At 49.3% G+C, this 19,760-nt stretch overlaps 1 protein-coding gene across 3 annotated transcripts in view; it reads left to right on the forward strand.

The window, feature by feature from the left end:
- Nucleotides 1–546: 546 nt before the first annotated feature.
- The window catches only part of Cuedc1 (CUE domain containing 1), a 90,758-nt gene continuing 71,544 nt past the window's right edge, over nucleotides 547–19,760 (forward strand). Inside the window, exon 1 of one of the 3 annotated variants that reach the window (XM_057776229.1) lies at nucleotides 547–805. The gene's annotated coding sequence lies outside the window, so the exon portion shown is untranslated. Of the gene's footprint in view, nucleotides 806–875; nucleotides 1,407–9,912; nucleotides 9,939–19,760 lie in introns of those variants that run through there. The other 2 variants (XM_057776228.1, XM_057776230.1) reach the window with 2 other exon arrangements.

Here is a 19,760-nt window from a genome sequence, read left to right on the forward strand (position 1 = left end):
TAACCTGGGGTCTAGGATCCAGCTCGTGATTTTGAGTTTGAGGGTTCCCTAAAATCAGGTGAAGGGGGCATGAACAGAAGGGACAAAAAGATTTTCAGAGGTGAGATTTCTCTCAGGGTATCCTCCGATTCCACCTTGCTGAAGAAATTACCCTTGACATGCAAATGATGGGAACACATTCGCATCTGGGGCCTTGGTTTGTGGTTTTTACCATCAGATGTTTCTGTGGGTGAGCATGTCGAGCCTTCTCAGCGAAGCTTGCTGATTGCAAGCCTTCAGAGGAACGGGGCTATTTCCAGGGCTCCACACACAAATGGGCAAGCTTTTCCAGTAGCAGAGTTTAATTCTCCATAAGGTGTTGCAGGCCGAGATCTTAATGATTTGACCTTTATCCTCTTTAGAGTTCCCCTAGGTAGCTCCACTTCAAAGCAGAGCTTGGTAGTCATTCCCTCGGTCCCCTCTTTTCATCTCCAAATTAGTGCACAAAACCAAACCACGTGGGAAAACAACCAAAGGTGATCGACCATTTATTAAACAGTTAATGGAAACCCTTGGCTCAGAAGCCCCTCAAGTGACGGGGGAATGTTGGGTAAAAATGATAGGTGGGTGGTGACGGCTAGGTGAATGGGCCGGGCCATCACTTTGATTTCCCGCCCCCACTCCACCATCTCCTCTGGTCTCGATATTAGATTTTATTTTCTTGCTTGAGCTTTAACTCCACAAAGCCGCCACTACCCCACACTCCTGGTGTCTCAAGGCCCCCAGAGGTTCCTGCGCTTTCTGCCACCCTCACTCGGGGCTCCTGGTATGTGTCTGCAACCTCTCAGGACAGCCTTGAGTTTAGGTCCCCCTCGTTCCCAGATCTCCCAAATCTCAGGTCCAACCTAAACAACTCCTTACGGTGCTCCCCAAGTTGGCATAGCCACACCTGGCCATAAAGGGAAGATCCGAGACTCCCCATTCAGTCTCTCCGGTCCTCTAGCGGAGCGGTCGGAGCAGATGGCGCGGAAATGCACGCAGGAGCTTGTCCTAATGTTCCCCAGATGCCTTTTCCCCATACCCCCCGCAACCGCGTTGGCCTCCTGATCCCTACTTCTGCTTTCCGGTCTGAGGAGAGGGTCTGGGGGTGCCGCAGCCTGGGCCCCGGGCGCGCGCAGCCCCGCTCCTCCCCGCGCGGCCCCACTTGTGGCCTCGCCGGCAGCCGCGCAGGGACAGCTGCATTTCTCGCAGCCCGCCGCTAGGAAGCCGGCCTCGCCTCGCTTTCTCCGCCTCCCGGCGCCCAGCCGCGCCGCCGCGCCACCGAGCCGGGCCCGCAGCCGCCGCCACCGCCGCCACCGAGGGACCGCGCCCCTCCCCCGCCGCCCGGCCCCAGCGGCCCGCGGGAGCGGACGCGAGTGCGGTGCTCGGTAAGACCCCGATTCGCTCTCGCCGCCCCTACCGCGAGCTCGTGGGTGCCGCGCTCCACCCCGGCCCGGCGGCCCCACCTTCCCCGGGAGCATCGCCGAGGCGCGGCCGCCAGGGCCGGGCCGTCGCGAGTTTGAGTCCTCGCGCCGTGGCCACGGCTTCCCGGGAGCCCGCGCCTCCGCGGCAGATCCGGGTGGCCCTCTCTCCCCAGCTGCCCGCCTCGTCCTCGGGCCCTGGGCGCAGGGGGCGTGCGGCACCGGGCCACAATCGGAGGGGTGGTCACCGGCCGGCGCCGCGGGGAAGGGACGCAAGGCCTGGGGAGCCTGCTCCTCCCCGGTCTCCGCTTCCCGGTTCCCCGCTTTGTGTGGACACCCTCCCGGCTTCGGCCCGGCTGGGGGCGCAGGCTGAATGGCGATGGCGAGGCGGGGGCCCGGGCTGGGAGCTGAACTCCTTTTAGGGGGAGGGGAGGCTCTCTTCCTGCTCCCGCCGTGGTCACCGGTCGGCTCAGCCTTTTCAGGTCCCACCCGGTCCCCTGGGAGCTGCATCTCTCCGCGACCCGGCTGGGGAAAGTTCAGAATGCACTGTCCCCGCCCCTGCTCCCCCGCCCCTCGGACTCTAAGTGCCTGGGGCTCGGAGCTCCAGGGGGCCGGGGCTTGCCTTTATTCCTCGTTTTTTTCCTTGAGTAATTGCCTTGCACCCCAGCACGGGCTTGTCTATCTTCTCCCCTTAAAAATAAAGTTTTAGCTCCAAGTAATTTATACTGCTATGAAATTCCAGGGGAGGGTGTTTTAAGGGAGAGAGATTTTAGATTTCCCTTATTTGTTTATTTATTGTGAGAATGGACGATGAGGGGATAATTGCAGTATAGTGATGAGACACCCTAGGGATGATGTTGGGGTAGAAGATCATGTGTCTTGATCTCCACCTGTTCCTCGGGCAGCCTGAAACCCGGGATATACGGGATATACACTTTTTCTCTTGCTTATCTTGCAACACCCTGAGCCACCTGGCCCAGGAGAAAGCGTTCTGGGCGCTTCCTTCCCCTCACCCCCTTCTTTATCGGCTGATGAAATTAGCCAGACGGCTCGAAGGAGGTGACGAAGGAGGTGACGGATACTAGTACTCTCCTTATGGATATCATTTCATTGTGAAGTGTGGTCCCTGCTGGATCACGTGTGAAGTGGGGACTTCCTTTTAAATGGAAGGTGGCACCTTTGTGCCGCTGGCTTGGGCCGCTAGAGGTTGTTGCATCCAATAGGGTTGAGTTGGAAATCTCGTCTGCTCTCTGCTGCTGGTGGAAAGAAAAGGGGACAAGGAAACAGAGACTGGGGGGGGGGGGACGACATAGCTCAGGGCTGGTGAGACAACAGCGGGGATGAGGGAGGGGGGAAACCAGGCCCCTGATTTAGACCAAGGGCCTCTTTGGGATCTGGTGAAAGCTATACCCTAACTGCACTTCCCAAACAGGCCCAGGTGCTGGCGCATCCTCACGCACTGCCAGAGGGCTAATATACCCCCTTGGAACTAGGCTAGAGTTTGTGGTCTACTCCAGGCATTTTGGAGTAGATTCCTTCTTTGTGGCTAGTTAGTAAATAATCCCAGGACGCCCAAAGCAGAACTCTTATGAGGTCCTTTCGCATGCTGCTTTGAACTTGTGGCCATGGAGACCTGGAAGCTCTGGCCCAGCTCCCAGATCCCTCCAGTTTGCTAGAGGACAGGGGCAATTGAGGTGGTCATTCTTCCATGACAGTTTGCTGTCTGTGAGGTGTGGAGACCTTAGGCACTGTGTTGGGGCACCAGGGCTATTGAATGAGAGGGAAACAAAGGACAAGTGTGGGGTGGGTGTAGGAGGCGAGTCTTTTGAGGACCCCTGTTCACTTTAGGGGCATGAGGTTGAAGAGCCTTATGGAGAGTGTTCAGTGTGCAAGGTCCTTCTGGGGAAGTCTTGGAGCACATTTGCCCAGGAAAACAATCTGGGTAGCTGCAGGGCCTTCCGTATCATGGACTTCAGAATGCAAGTGGAGACCAGACAGGCCACTGGGGCTCATCTCCTGTGCTGCCCCAAAGAGGGCAGCCCTGCTTTTCTTCTCCACGATTTCCTGGGCGCCAGGGTGCCGGGTGGAGTGCAGGTGCCTGTTCATCTATACCTACTTGGGATCTGGGTGAGTCCAGGGGTCTTCCATGTCAGACTTACCTGCCTCAGTACTGAGAAATTTTCCATTGGCTCACACCACCTCTGATGGACCAGAGCGAGTGAATGTCCTTTTAATGATGCCACTAGCATTGTCTTTAAAACCAGTCATAAACAGTAACACTGCTTAGAAATGGAACTCCCACCACATAAAATATGACAATGGCAGCAAGGGTCTTCAGATTGTTCTTAGTGTGATAAGAAGTTCTGACTCCACAGACCTAGCATGCACCCCGCACCACTCCATGCAACCCAGTGAGGAAAGTGTTTGGCATACAGCACCTCTTGCATCTATTTTTTCCTTCAGAGTTCCCCAAAGTCACTCTGCTCTGTTACTAAGCAACAGAGCAGAGAATTTCCTAGAGCCTTAGGCACAAGACTCACCTCTGACCAGGCCAGGTGAGTGGAGCAGGTGGTGCCTGTGGCTTGCTGGCTCCTGCCCATGTGACAAATAACCGTTGGGTCTGGAGCCCCAAAATGACTAAGGCCTAGCAGTCCCTGATATGGGAGTTGGAAGCCTCCTTGGTGGCATGCAAGGCTCTTGTGGCAGGGTTCACCTGTCCTTGTGGCCAGGATTTATCTTTCGGCTGAAGTTCTGGCCTTTCCAGATGTTGGTGAACTCAAGATGTTAGCTGCACTGGCCCCTCCGCTGTCCAATCCTCTTTGCTTCCAGCCTCCCAGAAATACCTCTCATGTGCAGGAACAGTGCAATAGATTCCTTCCTAAAAGAGCAGCTAAAGTTCTCGTCTTCACAAGAAGCCACGAGCTGGGATGTAGCTCAGTTCGTGGATGGCTAGAACACTTGTCTAGTTTGCACAAAGCCCAAGATTCAATCCCCAGCTCCTAAACTGGACACAGTGGCAGATACCTGTCATCCAAGGTCTAGGGAGGAGGGGGCAAATGGAGTAGAAGTTCAAGGTCAAGGCCATCGTTGGCTACACAGAGAGAGTATAAAACCCAGCCTGGGCTAGGTTAGACCCTGTCTCAAAAAAAAAAAAGATTAAAAAATAAAATAAAACCATTCATAAACAGTAGATGGAGTAATTGCTTGGGAACATAACTCCCCTCTTTTTTTTTTGAGCCTGTCCTAGAACTAGCTCTTGTAGACCAGGCTGGCCTCAAACTCACCGAGATCCGCCTGCCTCTACCTCCTGAATGCTGGGATTATAGGCGTGTGTGTGCCGCCATCACCCGGCTTCATAACTCCCTTCTTAAGAAACACAGCCACCACTTTTCTACTGTGTCAAAGGTCTTTAGAGAGTTCTTGGTTGGATACCAGTGATATTCATTCATTCATTCATTTGGTTTTTTTTTTTTTTTTGGTTTTTTGAGACAGGGTTTCTCTGTGGTTTTGGAGCCTGTCCTGGAACTAGCTCTTGTAGACCAGGCTGGTCTCGAACTCACAGAGATTCGCCTACCTCTGCCTCCCAAGTGCTGGGATTAAAGGTGTACGCCACCACTGCCCGGCTCATTCGTTTTTTCGAGATAGGGTTTCTCTGTGTAACTTTGGAGCCTGTACTAGAACTCTCTCTGTAGACCAGGCTAGCCTCAAACTCACAGAGATCCGCCTGCCTCTGCCTCCCTAGTGCTGGGAATAAAGGCATGTACCACCACTGCCCCCGCCGCCCCCACCACCACCGGGTCAGATACCAGTGTTTAACCCGAACTTCAGGAAGCAGTCAAGCCATTTTTATGCCCACTTCCACCAAAGCGTCTTTGTGGTTGATTGGTTTTGTGGTACTGGAATTTGAATCCAGGACTTTGCCGACGCTGTACCACTGAGCTCTGCCCCTAGCACCAGAGATTACAGATCCCCAGCACTTACTTAGGCATTCCTAGGAGGCTCTGGATCTTCCTCTGAAGCCTTGTAAATGCTTCAGCATCTCATTCTTAGAAGGCATCGGAGGAGGTCTCACATATGCGCTAGGTTCCTTTCATAGAAACTGTTGCTATTATTTCTGAATGTGGGCTCGGCAGTTCTGATACTTGTTACTAAGGAAAGAATCTTTGGTTAAAACTGTAGAGACTGCGGCAGATGAGGCGATGCAGGGAAGGGACAAGGGTGGAGGTATAGAGTTGCTGAAATGTCAGGGTGATAGAGAATGGGTCAAACTACTCAGTATTGTCCGCTTTGCTGTGGAATCAGCTCTAACCTGTTCTCTCAGAGCTTGCCCTGTGGGCTGTGGGCAGCTGTGGGCAGCGGTACGGCTGAATGACTTGTCTTTTAATGCTAGTGTTGGTCCAGAGGGACAAGGCACCTAGCGAGGGTGTGGCAGGGTGGGCAGTGGAGAGTGGAATGGTGTGGAAGGCAACAGTAAAAAGCTTCATGTGGAGGAAAAAGGACGGGGGCTAGAGATATGGTATGGAGGGTAAAAGCACTTGCTTTTACACACACTCACGCACGCGCACACACGTGAGTAAAAACGTAATCTCTCAACCCTTCAAGAAGTCAACTCAGATGTGTTTTGTTCTTATTTGTTTGTTTGAGACAGGGTTTCAGTGTGTAGCCCTGGCTGGCCTGGAACTTGCTTTGCAGACGAGGCTGGCCTCGAACTCAGATATCTACCTGCCTCTGCTTGATGGGATGTGTCCTTTTTAAAAAAAGATTTTTTTTAAAAAAAGAGTCATTTATTTTATGTGTATGAGTGTTTTAGCCACATGTATATGTTCCTGGAACACATGTGTAGTTATGTGTAGTTGTGAGCTACCATATGGATGCTGGGAATGGAAGTCAGGTCCTCTACATGAGCAACAATTGCTCTTAACTACTGAGTTATTCCTTCACCCCGCTGTATGTGTTCTTAATTCTCAGACTGCAAAGGTGGCTCAGTAGTTAGGGGTCCTTATTTCCTCACGAGACCCTACGAGCTGACATTCATTTTTCAGGTGAGGAAATAGACCTAAGAGGTAGCAAGAGGCTTAATAACATGCCCGAGAATATGTATCTCAAAGCAGAGGAGCTAGAAGTGGGCTGAGGGAGCCTGGTTGCAGGCTCACACCCTTGGAGACATCCTCAGTAGCTCCCTGTGTAGTTGGTCGAGGTGGGGAATAGGGGCTGTACTCAGGGTCTGCCGGTGCAGTGGCCAGTGTCACTGGAATGGGTCCGGTAGTCTGTTAAGAACTGCTAGCCAGACAGTCTGCTGAGGCCTCACCAAGGCTTGGCCCTGCCCTCAAGAGGCCCGTAGTCTAATACCTAATAATAAGATGAACATATTAGTCTAGCATTCCGGTCACCCTGGCAGGGGCTGTGACAAGATGAAACACTGGGATCAGGGGTGTAGCTCGAGGTAGAATATGATGAAGCCTTGCCCTGAGAACGAAAATATGAAACCCTGAAGAAGGGGTAATTGCCAGTCGGAAGGCATGCTTGAGCTGACAGGCCTTCTTGGGGGAGGGGACTTGAGTGGAGTGAGGCTAAAGGTGACATCTGTCTTCCAGGCATTTGATCTGGTCCCAGAAGACAGTGTGTTCCTATTCTGTGGGGTTAGCATAGCCCTGTGACTGGCCTGTGGGCATGTGAAAAGGGTTTGGGTTTTAGGATCTTGTGACATCTTTGCCAGGGTGAGGCAGGAACTCTGCAGTGGGGTTGCTTGCTGGATGCATTGGGTTTGCTTTTGTCTTTGAGTTTTGTGTGTTGTTGTTATTTTGGGGACTGTCCCGTTCTAGCCCAAGCTGACGTGAAACTTGCTATATTGGACTAGGCAGGCCTTGAAGTCTTAACAGTCTTCCTACCTCAGCCTCCCATGTGCTGGGAATAGAGACATGAGCTACCATGCTAAATTTCATTTTTTTTTTTCTGAGACATAGCCTCATTTTGTAGACCAAGTTGGCCTGGAATGCCCTCTGTAGCCTAAGCTGGGCCTCAGACTCATGGTAATCCTTTTGCCTCTGCCTCTTCTCTGCCCTCAAAGTGTTGGGATTATAGACATATGTCACCATGCCTGGCTGCTTTTTTGCATGTGTGTTTTTGGTTATTTATCTTTATTGCTTTATGTGTATGGTTGTTTTACTTGCATGTATGTTGATACACCACATTCTTGCCTGCTCACAGAGTCCAAAAGAGGGTCTTACATTCCTTGGAACTGGAGTTACAGATGGTTGTTAGCCACCATGTAGGTGCTGGGAACCAATCCTAGGTTCTCTGGAAGAGCAGCCAGTGTTTTAACCACTGAACCATCTCTTCAGCCAGGTTTTTTTTTTTTTTTTAAATTTATTTATTTATTATGTAGACAATATTCTGTCTGTGTGTATGACTGCAGGCCAGAAGAGGGCACCAGACCCCGTTACAAATGGTTGTGAGCCACCATGTGGTTGCTGGGAATTGAACTCAGGACCTTTGGAAGAGCAGGCAATGCTCTTAACCTCTGAGCCATCTCTCCAGCCCTTCAGCCAGGTTTTTATGTTTTTTTTTTTGTTGTTGTTGTTTGTTTTGTTTTTGGTTTTTCGAGACAGGGTTTCTCTGTAGCTTTGGTGCCCGTCCCGGAACTAGCTCTTGTAGACCAGGCTGGCCTCGAACTCCCAGAGATCCGCCTGCCTCTGCCTCCCGAGTGCTGGGATTAAAGGCGTGCGCCACCACTGCCCGGCCTTTATGGGTTTTAATAGCTAATCAGTAGCCACGTCTTGTAATGCCTGCAGCGAGCACACTAAAGAGGTAGAAGTCTTGCAAGTTTTGATGCTCAGAACACAGCTGTTCACTGGACAGAGGACCAGAGGTGAATACGTTTAAATTGCAGAGGGAGGACCCGAGGAGGATACAGGGAGGATGTTCCAGATAGGCCGTAATGAGCAAGAAAAGTGACTCATGGGAGTTTAGGGGAATGCCCCCCCCCAACCCAAAAGGCTTTGGAAATGGGAACAAGATTCATTTGTCTTTGTGGTTTAAGAAGTTCCATCTGCAGACAGGAAGCTGAAGTGGCTGCCCCGAGAGGTCCATGTCTGCTCAGGGACAGAAGCATGAAAGCTGGGGTTTTTGAGATGGAAGGCTGCTCAAATCTGGCTTAACCTCTCCTTGTCCTGTGGAATCACTGGAGAGTGCTGAGTGACAGAAGGTAGCCTGTCCATGAATTTAGAGCCAAGACACCAATCCTACCTGCTCAGCAGCTGGAACTCATGCCCTGGGTCCCTGCTGCCGAGATGCTCTGTGGGAGTGACCCAAAGCCTTGGGGAAAGTGGCAGGAAACCCGGAAGTAACAACATTTGTCAGATACTGGCTGCAGAGAGCGTCAGGTCTGTTCAGAAGATGGTCGCCCTTGGAGTTGCTGGGTTATTGGCTTCAGCCCCTGTGTGAGCTCCGGGCAGACACAGGAGCCCCCAGGAAACACTGCGGTAAGAATGAGCAAACAGTAGGTGATCCAAGTTTGTTCTCTTTGACCACTTACTTGCTGGGCCTACAGGACAATCATTTCATGATCCCTCCCACTGATAGAAAAAGGATCATGATAGGCTGAAGGGCAAGATCAAGGTTAGTAAAGTACATCTGGGGAGCTTTCTCAAAATACATAGTTCTTCTAAAGATGGTCAAGCACCGACATGTTCATTTATTATGATTTTTCCTGCCCCCTACTCCAAATATAAGACTTCAACATTTAGGGAAAATGTGTTATGACAATCTCAACACTTAATCAAGATGTCTACAGAAGTCTCAGAAGAAAACAGGCTTGCTCTCAAGAGGGACTCTATTAAGAATAAATCAGCCGGGCTGTGGTGGCGCATGCCTTTAATCCCAGCACTCGGGAGACAGAGGCAGGAGGATCTCTGTGAGTTTGAGGCCAGCCTGGTCTATATAGTGAGTGCCAGGACAGCCAGAGTTTATCTCAGGCAGACATGGTGGTGCGTGCCTGTAATCCCAGCACTCAGAAAATCTTGAGTTCGAGGACCCCCTGGAGTATATAGTAAGATTCTGTCTCAGAAGAGAAAATGGGATTGGGGTATGGCTTGGCTGTTAAGAGTGCTTAGTGCTCTTGCAACCATGTTGGGCAGCTTATAACCACCCCTAACTACAGCTCTGGGGAGATCTGATGCCTCCGGCCTCCATGAACACCTATACATGCGAGCACGTACTTGCACACACACAATTTAAGTAAATTTTTTTAAAAACAGGGCTAGAGAGATGGCTCAGCAGTTAAGAGCTTTGCTTTTTCCAAAGCTGGGATTTGGAGCTTTGCTTGGGCAAAGATGCTCTGTGGTTGTGTCGGGCGGCCAAGCTCAGGAAATGATTTCACTTTGTTCGAGTCTGAGATTGGTTTCAGTTCCAGGCTGTACCAGGGGCCGGGTGCTGCTGAGAGTCAAGGGAGGAGGCAGCTGGGAGGGAGTTCCACTGTTGTCTGTGTACACAAGTGACAAGGTAGGTGGACAGGGGATTGATTCCTGGGCTGAGCAGGGAAGAGAGGTGAATCTGAGGTGGCCTTAGAAAGCAGCAGTTGAGTGACTGGAGACTCGGCTGGGGGCAGTGATGGGGGTAGAGGCAGCAGATGAAGATATATGTGCAGGTCTTCATGGTACGTTATAAGAGAAGATGGTCCTAGACTTAGGCCGAGGGAAGTCTCCACCCACAGATTACCTGAGTGAGGTAACTCTCCCACAAGCAGATGGGGAAAGTAAACTAAGCATGCTACAAGGTCAAATGCGTCCTGTGCTGGCATCCTTAAGATGAACTCCTTCGGGCCTGCAGAGAGGGGTCAGCAGCGAAGAGTGCTCTCTGTTCCTCCAGAGAACCTGATTCCCAACACCTGTGTCAGGTGGCTCAGAGCCACCTCTAACAGTAGCTCCAGGGAAATCTGACTCATTCTTCTGGCCTCAAGGACATGCATGTGACATGCTATCACCCCCCCCCAGTTTTCTTAGGTTCATTTCTTTTATGTGTATGAATATTAGCCTGCGTGTATGTATGTATGTGCGTCACATGTGCATGTGCCCTTGGAGGTCATAAGAGGGCATCAGGTCCTCTCAACTAGAGTTCTGGTCACTTGTGAGCCACCATGTGCTGTGTAGGTGCTGGGAATCAAGCCTAGGGCCTTCAGCCCCTATACATGTTTTTTTTCTTTAAATAATTTTTTAAAGATTTTATTTGTATGTGTGTATGCCTGAGTGTATGTATGTGTATCGCATGTGTGCAAGTTTCTTGAAGGAGAAAAGTAGTTGACTTCCCCGGAGCTGTCATCTGGAAGAGCAGTACAGGCTCCTAACCCATCCATTTCTCTAAACTGAGAGAGGGAGAGAGAGGAGAGAGAGAGAGAGAGAGAGAGAGAGAGAGAGAGAGAGAGAGAGAGAGAGAGAGATCAGAGATCACCCCTTCCTGGGACATAGTGCAAACCTGTAATCCCCCAGTACTCAGGAGTCTGATCAATTTGAAGCCTGTCTGGGCTGTATAGTGAGCTCCTGGCAAGAACAAATGTAACTAACCTATGGTAACATTTTCTTTCATTTGACTGGCTTTTAAAAAAAATGGCAAAGGCCTGTTGAAGAACTAATTGTTGCAGATTTGCAGACCTTTGCAGGCTGGCGAGCCTCTGAGACCTCCGGCTGTCAATTTCCCAAGACAGTTGGGGCCAGCGGGGCAGTTTCACAGCACATCATTACCCTAGGAAGTCAGAGGTTTCTTCCGACTCACTCTGGGTGGGCATACATAGAGGCGCTTGTCCCTCTTAGCAAGTTATAGCATCCTGCATTCGATCTTTCTTTCTCCTTCCTTCCTTCCTTCCTTCCTTCCTTCCTTCCTTCCTTCCTTCCTTCCTTCCTTCCTTCCTTCCTTCCTTCCTTTCTTTCTGTCTTTTGAGACAAGGTTTTGTGTGTGTGTGTGTGTGTGTGTGTGTGTGTGTATAGCCTTGGCTGTTCTGGAATTCTCTTTGTAGACAGGCTGGCCTTGAGTTTACAGATCTGCCTGCCTCTGCCTCCCAAGTGCTGGGATTAAAGGTAAACTATCTAATGTTGATTTTATTTCCAAATGAGAAACCCAAACTTTAAAGGCAGAGAGGATCTTGAAGATTACTGTCTGCTCCTAGAGGAACTTGTGATCCCAGGCCATTACGTGCATTGAAAAGTTGAATGATATTGGTTAAGACCCCTGGATATAACTCAGTTGACTGAGTGTTTTTTTTTTTTGTTTTTTTTTTTTTTTTTTTTTTTTTTTTTTTTGGTTTTTCGAGACAGGGTTTCTCTGTGGCTTTGGAGCCTGTCCTGGAACTAGCTCTTGTAGACCAGGCTGGTCTCGAACTCACAGAGATCTGCCTGCCTCTGCCTCCCAAGTGCTGGGATTAAAGGCGTGCGCCACCACCGCCGGGCCTGACTGAGTGTTTTGGTAGCATGCATGAAGCCTTGGGTTCCTCTCTTCAGTGGTGGTTGGGTCTGGAGAGATGGCTCAGTGGTTAAGAGCACTATCTGGTCTTCCAGAGGACTCTTGTCCAATTCCCAGCACCCACATGGTGGTTCACAACCATCTCTAACTCTATAACAGTTCCAGGGGATCTGACACCCTCTTCTAGGCTCTATGGACACCAGACTTGCATGTGGTATGTAGAGCAGGCTGGCCTCGAACTCAGAGATCCACTTGCCTCTGCCTCCAAAATGCTGGGTGGGATTAAAGGTGTGCGCTACCAGTGGCCAGCTGAGAGCAATAGTATTCTTTTTTATTTTCTTCTTTAAATGTGCTTTGGTGTTTTGCCATGGGTGTCAGGTGCCCTGGAACTGCAGTTACAGATAATTGTGAGCTGTCATGTGGGTGCTGAAAAGCAGTCAGTGCTCTTAACCGCTGAGCCGTCTCTCCAGACCCCATAATAATATTCTTTTTAAAATTATTATTATTTTATTTTATTACTTTAAAAAATACCAATCCAAATTCCCACTTCCTCCCCTCCTCTCACTTCCCTCCCACTCCCTCCACAGACTCTCCCCCACCCCCTCCAGTCTTAAGAGAGGGCAAGGCACCCTGCCCTGTGGAAAGTCCAAGGCCCTCCCCACTACATCCAGGTTGAGCAAGGTACACATCCAAAGAGAACAGGATCCCAAAAAGCCAGTACATGCAGTAGAGACAAATCCCAGTGCCATTGTCATTGGCCCCTCAGTCTGCCCCACTGTCAACCACATTCAGAGGGACTAGTTTGATCCATGCTTGTTCATTCCCAGTCCAGATGGAATTGGTGAGCTCCCATTAGCTCAGGCACATTGTCTCAGTGGGTGAACCCCTCATGGTCTTGACTTCCTTGCTCATACTCTCCCTCCTTACGCTCTTCAACTGGACCTTGGAAGTTCAGTCCAGTGTTCCGATGTTGGTCTCTGTCTCTACTTCCATCTGTTGTTAGACAAAGGTTCTATGGTGATATTTAAGATAATCATCAGCCTGACTACCGGGCAAGGCCAGTTCAGGCACCGTCTCTATTGCTTAGGGTCTTAGCTGGGGTCATCCTTGTAGATTCCTGGGAATTTTTCTAGAACTAAGTTTCTTGCTAGCCCCCATAATAATATTCTTAATGATTGTTGTTGGGAATCAGATACCTGCTAAATCCTTAACCTAATGTTTACCACAGTGATGTTCTCCATAAACACTGCTATTATTGTTGTTGCTTTATTTTGTAAAGTCACCTCGCTGCTTAGTAGTAGCCAGGTCTCCAGTACTGAGCTGTTATTAGTTCTGGCTCTTTTCCTCTCAGCCTGCTCTGTAAGCTGCCTGATGTGGGTGCTGGGGACCAAATCCAATTTCTCTGGAGAAAAAAAATTGTTTTTAATTTATTCATCAATCGGGTGTGATGGCTCATGCCTTTAATCCCAGCATTGGGGAGGCAGAGGCAGGCAGATGTCTGAGTTCGAGGCCAACCTGGTCTACAGAGCTAGTTCCAAGATAGCCAGCATTACACAGAGAAACCCTGTCTTGGAAAACAAAACAACAAAAAATTTATTTGTCAACAATTTTATACATACATAGAATATATTTAGATCATATTTATACCCCATTCTCTTGTTCCCCTTCTTTCCCCATCCTTTGAGCCTCTTCTTAACAACAAATGCTCCTCCTACTTTCAGCTCTTTTGGTTTTATTGACTTACTGAATTTAATCGGGATTGCTAGCAAGAATTTGGTTGTGTGTATGTGTGTGTGTGTGTGGCGGGGGGGGGGTTTACCAGAGCATGGGCAGCTAAGCAGTGGCTGCACCACTGAAGAAAACGACTCCCGTCCCAGCAACTAACCGTGAGCCGGCTCAGCCTTGAAGTACAAGAAAAGTGTATGACAGAGCTGTGTTGACAGCTGAGCTCAAGACCTGCTTCAACTCTTTGCTAGATATGGTCGGACCTGGGTCATGAGGACATGATTGTGTTTAGATCAAACTTTGCACACACACACCACTGACTGGCATTTAGAGGTTTCTCCGGATTCCTTGCCTCTGCTGGGAAGTTGGGGCTGTGTGGAGATGTTGTCATTGAGTTCTTCTCAAACTGGAAGCGCCAGCAGCAGGAGTGGCAAGGCAGGACTTGGAGTGTCGGGGAAATGCCCCTGTCGCTTGCTTGCTTTGCACCAAGGGTGAAGACAGTGTGCAGATGTGTTTAAAAATATTTGACAGGCGTGCATTTGTGTGAGACCAGGCCTACTCAAATGCTTCCCAAATGACTTGCGCTGACCTTTTGTAAAATTGCTGACAGCCTAGGAACCTCCCAAGGGAGTCTGAAACATAGGGAAAGCTGGTATGGTCCCCAGTCTTGAGTCATCTTTGTCACGTATTGGTAGGTGGGCACTCTCTCCCGAAGGGTGGTGATTGGAGTGTTTTTCCTGGAATATGAAAAAGAACAGAAATTAATTTTGTTTGGCAAGTCCCACATCACTCCTTTGAAATGCTCACTGCCTTTCTGGGACTAGAGTGGAAACTGGCTTCTGGTGTTGATCCATGGGATATCTCGGGTTTCCCCACCAGGAAGAAGGAGTATGTTAAAACAAGAGAGTTTTGAGTGTGCAGACTACTATCCTCTTGGAGCTCTGCTGTGTAAGGACATTGCTGTTCTCGCTGGGTCACTTCACTTTTTAATTTTGTACTTTCCTCTCCTTCCTGTCTTTCTTTTTATCTTTCGTTTTGTTTGGAGACAGGATCTTGTCAGGCCTGGTGGAAGGCCTTTAGTCTCAGCACTTGGGAGGGACAAGCAAGTGGATCTCTGTAAGTTTGAGCCCAGCCTGATCTATATGCTGGGATTATAGACATGAGCCACCATACCCAGCTCCTATGTACTTGGGCTTTGCCCTTGATAGTGCCTTACTACTGAGCCTTGTTTCCAGCCATCCTTATACTTTCTATTCTGAGCCTAGATCTCACTAAACATGAAGGCCAGCCTTCAGTTCACTCCGTAGCCCAACGCAGGCCTTGAACTTGAGGTCTTCCTTTCTCTCATGAGTTGCTCTATTATAAGGCCCATGCCACTAGACTCAGGTCTAATGTATTATTTTCTCCACGACAGCAAGTGGTTGTAGAACATACCTATCAAATGGAAGTAGACTTAACAATTCCTATCACACAGGACTTTTGTGATGGTCCAACGATACCAGCCAGATTTGCTATATGCCTATTGGATGCCAGGAAGCTTTCTAAGCATGTAAGAGTCTTACTGTATTTATTCAACCCTAAAGGAGAGAGTGTGTTATTATTATTGTTATTAAAGGTTTATTTTGTGTGTGTGTGCACATGTGCGCACATGCCCCTGTATCCTGGCATGAATGTGGAGGTCAGAGGACAACTTTTCCAGTGGTTCTCGCCTCTCACCTTGGTGACTTTTTGTTATTTTGTTTTGAGGTAGGGTCTCAGAATGTAAGATTGCTGATTTAAGGCATCTTTCTGGCTTTTTAAAACATCCGTTCCACCAGGCTGTGTTGGCACATGCCTTTAGGTTTTTCGAGACAGGGTTTCTCTGTGGCTTTGGAGCCTGTTCTGGAACTAGCTCTTGTAGACCAGGTTGGTCTTGAACTCACAGAGATTCACCTGCCTCTGCCTCCCAAGTGCTGGGATTAAAGGCGTGCACCACCACCGCCCGGTTTCCATTTATTTATTTTAAAATGTGTTGCCGGACAGTAGTGGCGTATGCCTTTAATCTCAGTACTCGGGAGGCAGAGGCAGATGGATCTCTGTGAGTTTGAAGCCAGCTTGGTCTACAGAGTGAGTTCTAGGACAGGCTCCAAAGAGAAACCCTGTCTGGAAAAACCAACCAAAAAAACCCAAAAAAACAAACATACAAACAAAAAACAAACCAACAACAACCAAAAAAACCCCCCCAAAACAAAAATATCACTTCCAAGGACCCGACTCCTGTTTTCAGGCCTGTGTGGCAGGCACTGTTACCTGCTGAACCATATCTCCAACCCCAGCAGATTGGATTGTTTCTAGTTTACGTATGAGGAAAACTGAGGCACAGAAGGTTATTTTACCCTAGGTAGTCAGGGAGGTGGGACTTGAACTCAAAAAGCAGCCGCTGGGTCTGTACATGACTCACCAGGATACTTGGTCACGGAACAGTGCTCAGATTCTTCCTTGAGTTGAGGGAGGGATAAACTGAACCTCGCAGCAGATTAAGTGTTCAGCTCGAGCTGCTGGGAGGCCTGGGGAGGCTGTTGCTGTGGCATTCTGGGGAAGCAGCTGTTTCTAAGTTTGGGACAGAGCTGAGGCAATTCTGCAAGGACAAAGAAGGGCCATTTTTAGATAGAGGTACCTTTTTACTCTCTGAGAGGAGGGATTGCACCCCTGTAGGTTTAAGATCCACATGTCTCTCCCTCCCCCTCCATGGCTCTGTATTTGGAAACCCGTCTTTAAAAAGAGTCAGCCCAGCTGCGTGGCTGTCAGGGTTTAGTGAACCGCCAGGAACAGTGGATTCTTGAGACAAGGGATGAAAAGTGAATCAGGGATGGTCAGTGCCCTTAGGTGCTGAGTCATGGAGCAACCTGTGTCCAGTGGACGGAGGACCGGGGATGTAGATGACTTCCCTTTTCTTCTGAGTTGATTTAATAAGGGAATGAATCATCCCGTTAGGTTTTGTGCTGGAAAAGAGAGAGTTCCAGTGGCATGGCCTTTGGCTGAAGCCAGAAACTGTGTCTGCCTGACCCTAAACAGATGCCTAGGCCTTGATGGCTCCTGCCCCGGGTTAAGTCCCTCCGGAGGCTTTGGAAGGGCTCTCAGCTTCCTGTTGCTACCATTGGCCCTATATGTCCTGATGGGGTCCTGAGACCCTAAGGCCTTAGAGAGAGAGATATTTAAAACTAAAGAGCTAGAGGCCGGGCGGTGGTGGCGCAAGCCTTTAATCCCAGCACTCAGGAGGCAGAGGCAGGCGGATCTCTGTGAGTTCGAAGCCAGCCTGGATTACAAGAGCTAGTTCCAGGACAGGAACCAAAAAGCTACAGAGAAACCCTGTCTCGAAAAATCCACAAAATAAAGAAAGAAAGAAAGAAAGAAAAAAAGAAAGAAAGAAAGAAAGAAAGAAAGAAAGAAAGAAAGAAAGAACTAGGGCAGGGAAGATGATTCATCCAGAGGATTTGGGTTTGATCCCCAGAATCCACATATAAAAGAGTTAGGGCTCAAAAACCAACATAAGGGATGAAGGGATGGCTCATCAGTTAAGAGGGTTTGCTGCTCTTGCAAAGGACTTGTGTTCAGTACCCGGCATCCGTATGATGGCTCTCACAACCATCCATGACTCAGGTTCTAGGAGGTCCAGTGCCTTCTTCTAACTTCCAAGGCAGCAGGCACACATGTGCTATACGGGGTATACATGGAGCCGGAACATTCACATATGTAAAATAAAGTAAGATGAAACAAGAGCAAAAAATAGTCAGGAATGATGGCACATTTATCCCAACACTTGGGAAGCCGAGACAGACACATCTCTGTGAGTTCCAGGTCATCCTAGGCTATGTAGTAAGAACCTGGCTCAGAAAGAAAAAAAGCCAAGCATGGTGGGAAGTATTTGTAATCTCAGACCTAGGTAGTTAGAGACTGGAGGATCCCCAGGGCTTGCCAGCCTCCACTGCTTGATAAGTTCCAGATCAAGTGAGGGACCCTGTCTTAGTGTGTGTGGGGGGGAGATAATTAAGCAGGGAGAGGTAGTGGTACATGCCTTTAATCCCAGCACTCAGGAGGCAGAGGCAGGCTGCTCTCTGTAAGTTCAAGGCCAGCCTGGTCTACAAAGTGAGTTCCAGGACAGCTAGGACTGTTATGCAGAGAAACCTTGTTATACAAACCCCTGAGGAACAGTACCCAAGGTTGTCTTCTGGCCTCCACATACATGCACACACACACACACACACACACACACACGTAAAGAATCAGTGAACTTCAATACAATAATGGTCGTTTTGAAGATATTAGTTTACAAATTCATCCTATAAATAATGCCTGTAAGGAAAGCCCAAGGTTCAATCCTCGGTACTAGAAAAAAAAATCATGCCCTAAGGCTAGACAATGGAAAAATAGTTTTGACCTTCTGGGATATGAATGACCCTTATCCCTTGCCTCCGAAGGCAGCGGAGCCCTTCTGTACTAGTGCCCGGTTCCCTGGGCTGTCCTGGAGACATGTTGTTCTCTCTCAGACACCAGCTGCCAGCCTTTTACGTGTGTCCCGCCCAGACTGTAATCTGGCTGTGGGAGCCTGGGGGGGCCACATCCTGTTCTGAGCCACTCTTTTCCTATCTACAGAACCACTGACCGTCAGACTGTGGCTGAGATCCCTTAGGGACTATGAAGGGCGCTCAGGAAGAGAGTGAGGGGTACATGAGAATTCCCAGATGTTTAGGAACATCAGCAGGGTGGTTCCATTTGCAGAGAAAGTTCCTTTTGCTTCTGGTCACACATTACCCAAAGCACTCGCTTCTCTTGACAGTGTCTCTGTGTTCCATTTGCCTCTGCTTCCTTCCTGTCCAAAGCCAGCAGCAGTGGCTGCTGTGGAGACCTCTGTTCAGATATTTCTACTCATACAGTTTAGTGTGGTTCTTATGTGTGCCTATGGACAGGGATTGCTGTCTTTTGGGTGTGGGAACTGAGGCAAAGAAGCAGTGACTTGTCCAGCATCACACCTACTTTCTGGGTGGAATTTTGTTTGTTTGAGTTTTTAGTTTAATTACATATTTATTTGTTTTTTTGTTCCTTCCTTCCCAACTTCCTTCCTCCCTCCCTCCCTTCCTTCTGTTCTTCCTTCTTTTCTTCCTTCCCTTCTTCCTCCCTCCTCCCTCCTTCCTCCCTTCTTCTTCTTCTTCTTCTTCTTCTTCTTCTTCTTCTTCTTCTTCTTCTTCTTCTTCTTCTTCTTCTTCTTCTTCTCTCTCTCTCTCTCTCTCTCTCTCTCTCTCTCTCTCTCTCTCTTTGTTTTTGAGACAAGGTCTCTCTATAGCTCTGGTCACCCTAGAACTTGCTGTGTTAGACCAGGCTGGCCTCCAAGTCAACCCACAGAGATCCACCTGCCTCTCTGCCTCCCGAGTGCTGAGATTAAAGATGTGTACCACCATGCCTGGTTTTGGATTTATTTGACTTTTTGAGTCAGGGTCTTAGGTGACTCAGGCTGACCTCAGACTCATTATGCAGCCCAGGATGACACTGAACTTCTAACAGTGTCTGTCAGAATCTCTGGGATTCAGGCTTGTGCTGCTAGCTTGGTTTATGCACTAGTGGGGATTGAACCCAGGACTTGAGTGTGCTGTGAGAGCACGCTACCCTCGAGCTACACCCTTACCCCTCGGTTGAAATATTTATTGTGATATGTGTCAAACATACACAGAGTGTTCATACAGTGAATTCCCTTGGACTCATCACCAAGCCCTGACAGATACCTTTGGGTCAGGTAGGAAGGTGTCTTTCCTCAGGGTCCACAGCTTGGTAAGCAGACGTTGGGCTGGATTCCAACACTCTGTGCCCCTCTGGCTGGGCACTTCGTGCTGTGAACAGCCCGTGTAACTGTATATAACCACTCTGCTTAAGTGTCTTTCTTCTCAACCTGCTTTTGGCATGACAAAAAACACCAAGAGCCAGATACCCGAGAGAGTGACGATGGCCATGGTCAGTGCTCGGCTAGCTGGGACAGGGGGACAGCTCAAAGGCTGGAGACTTTTCCACTTCGTGTGAAGCCAGGAGAGGATGCCAGAGGAAACTACTTCTGCGGAGGAGGGCGGAGACAGATAAGCTACATCTTGCTGCTTCCATTTCCTGTAGCCGCCTGCTCTC

The sequence above is a fragment of the Chionomys nivalis genome, chromosome 7, assembly GCF_950005125.1.
Source record: "Chionomys nivalis chromosome 7, mChiNiv1.1, whole genome shotgun sequence".
NCBI lineage: Eukaryota > Metazoa > Chordata > Mammalia > Rodentia > Cricetidae > Chionomys > Chionomys nivalis.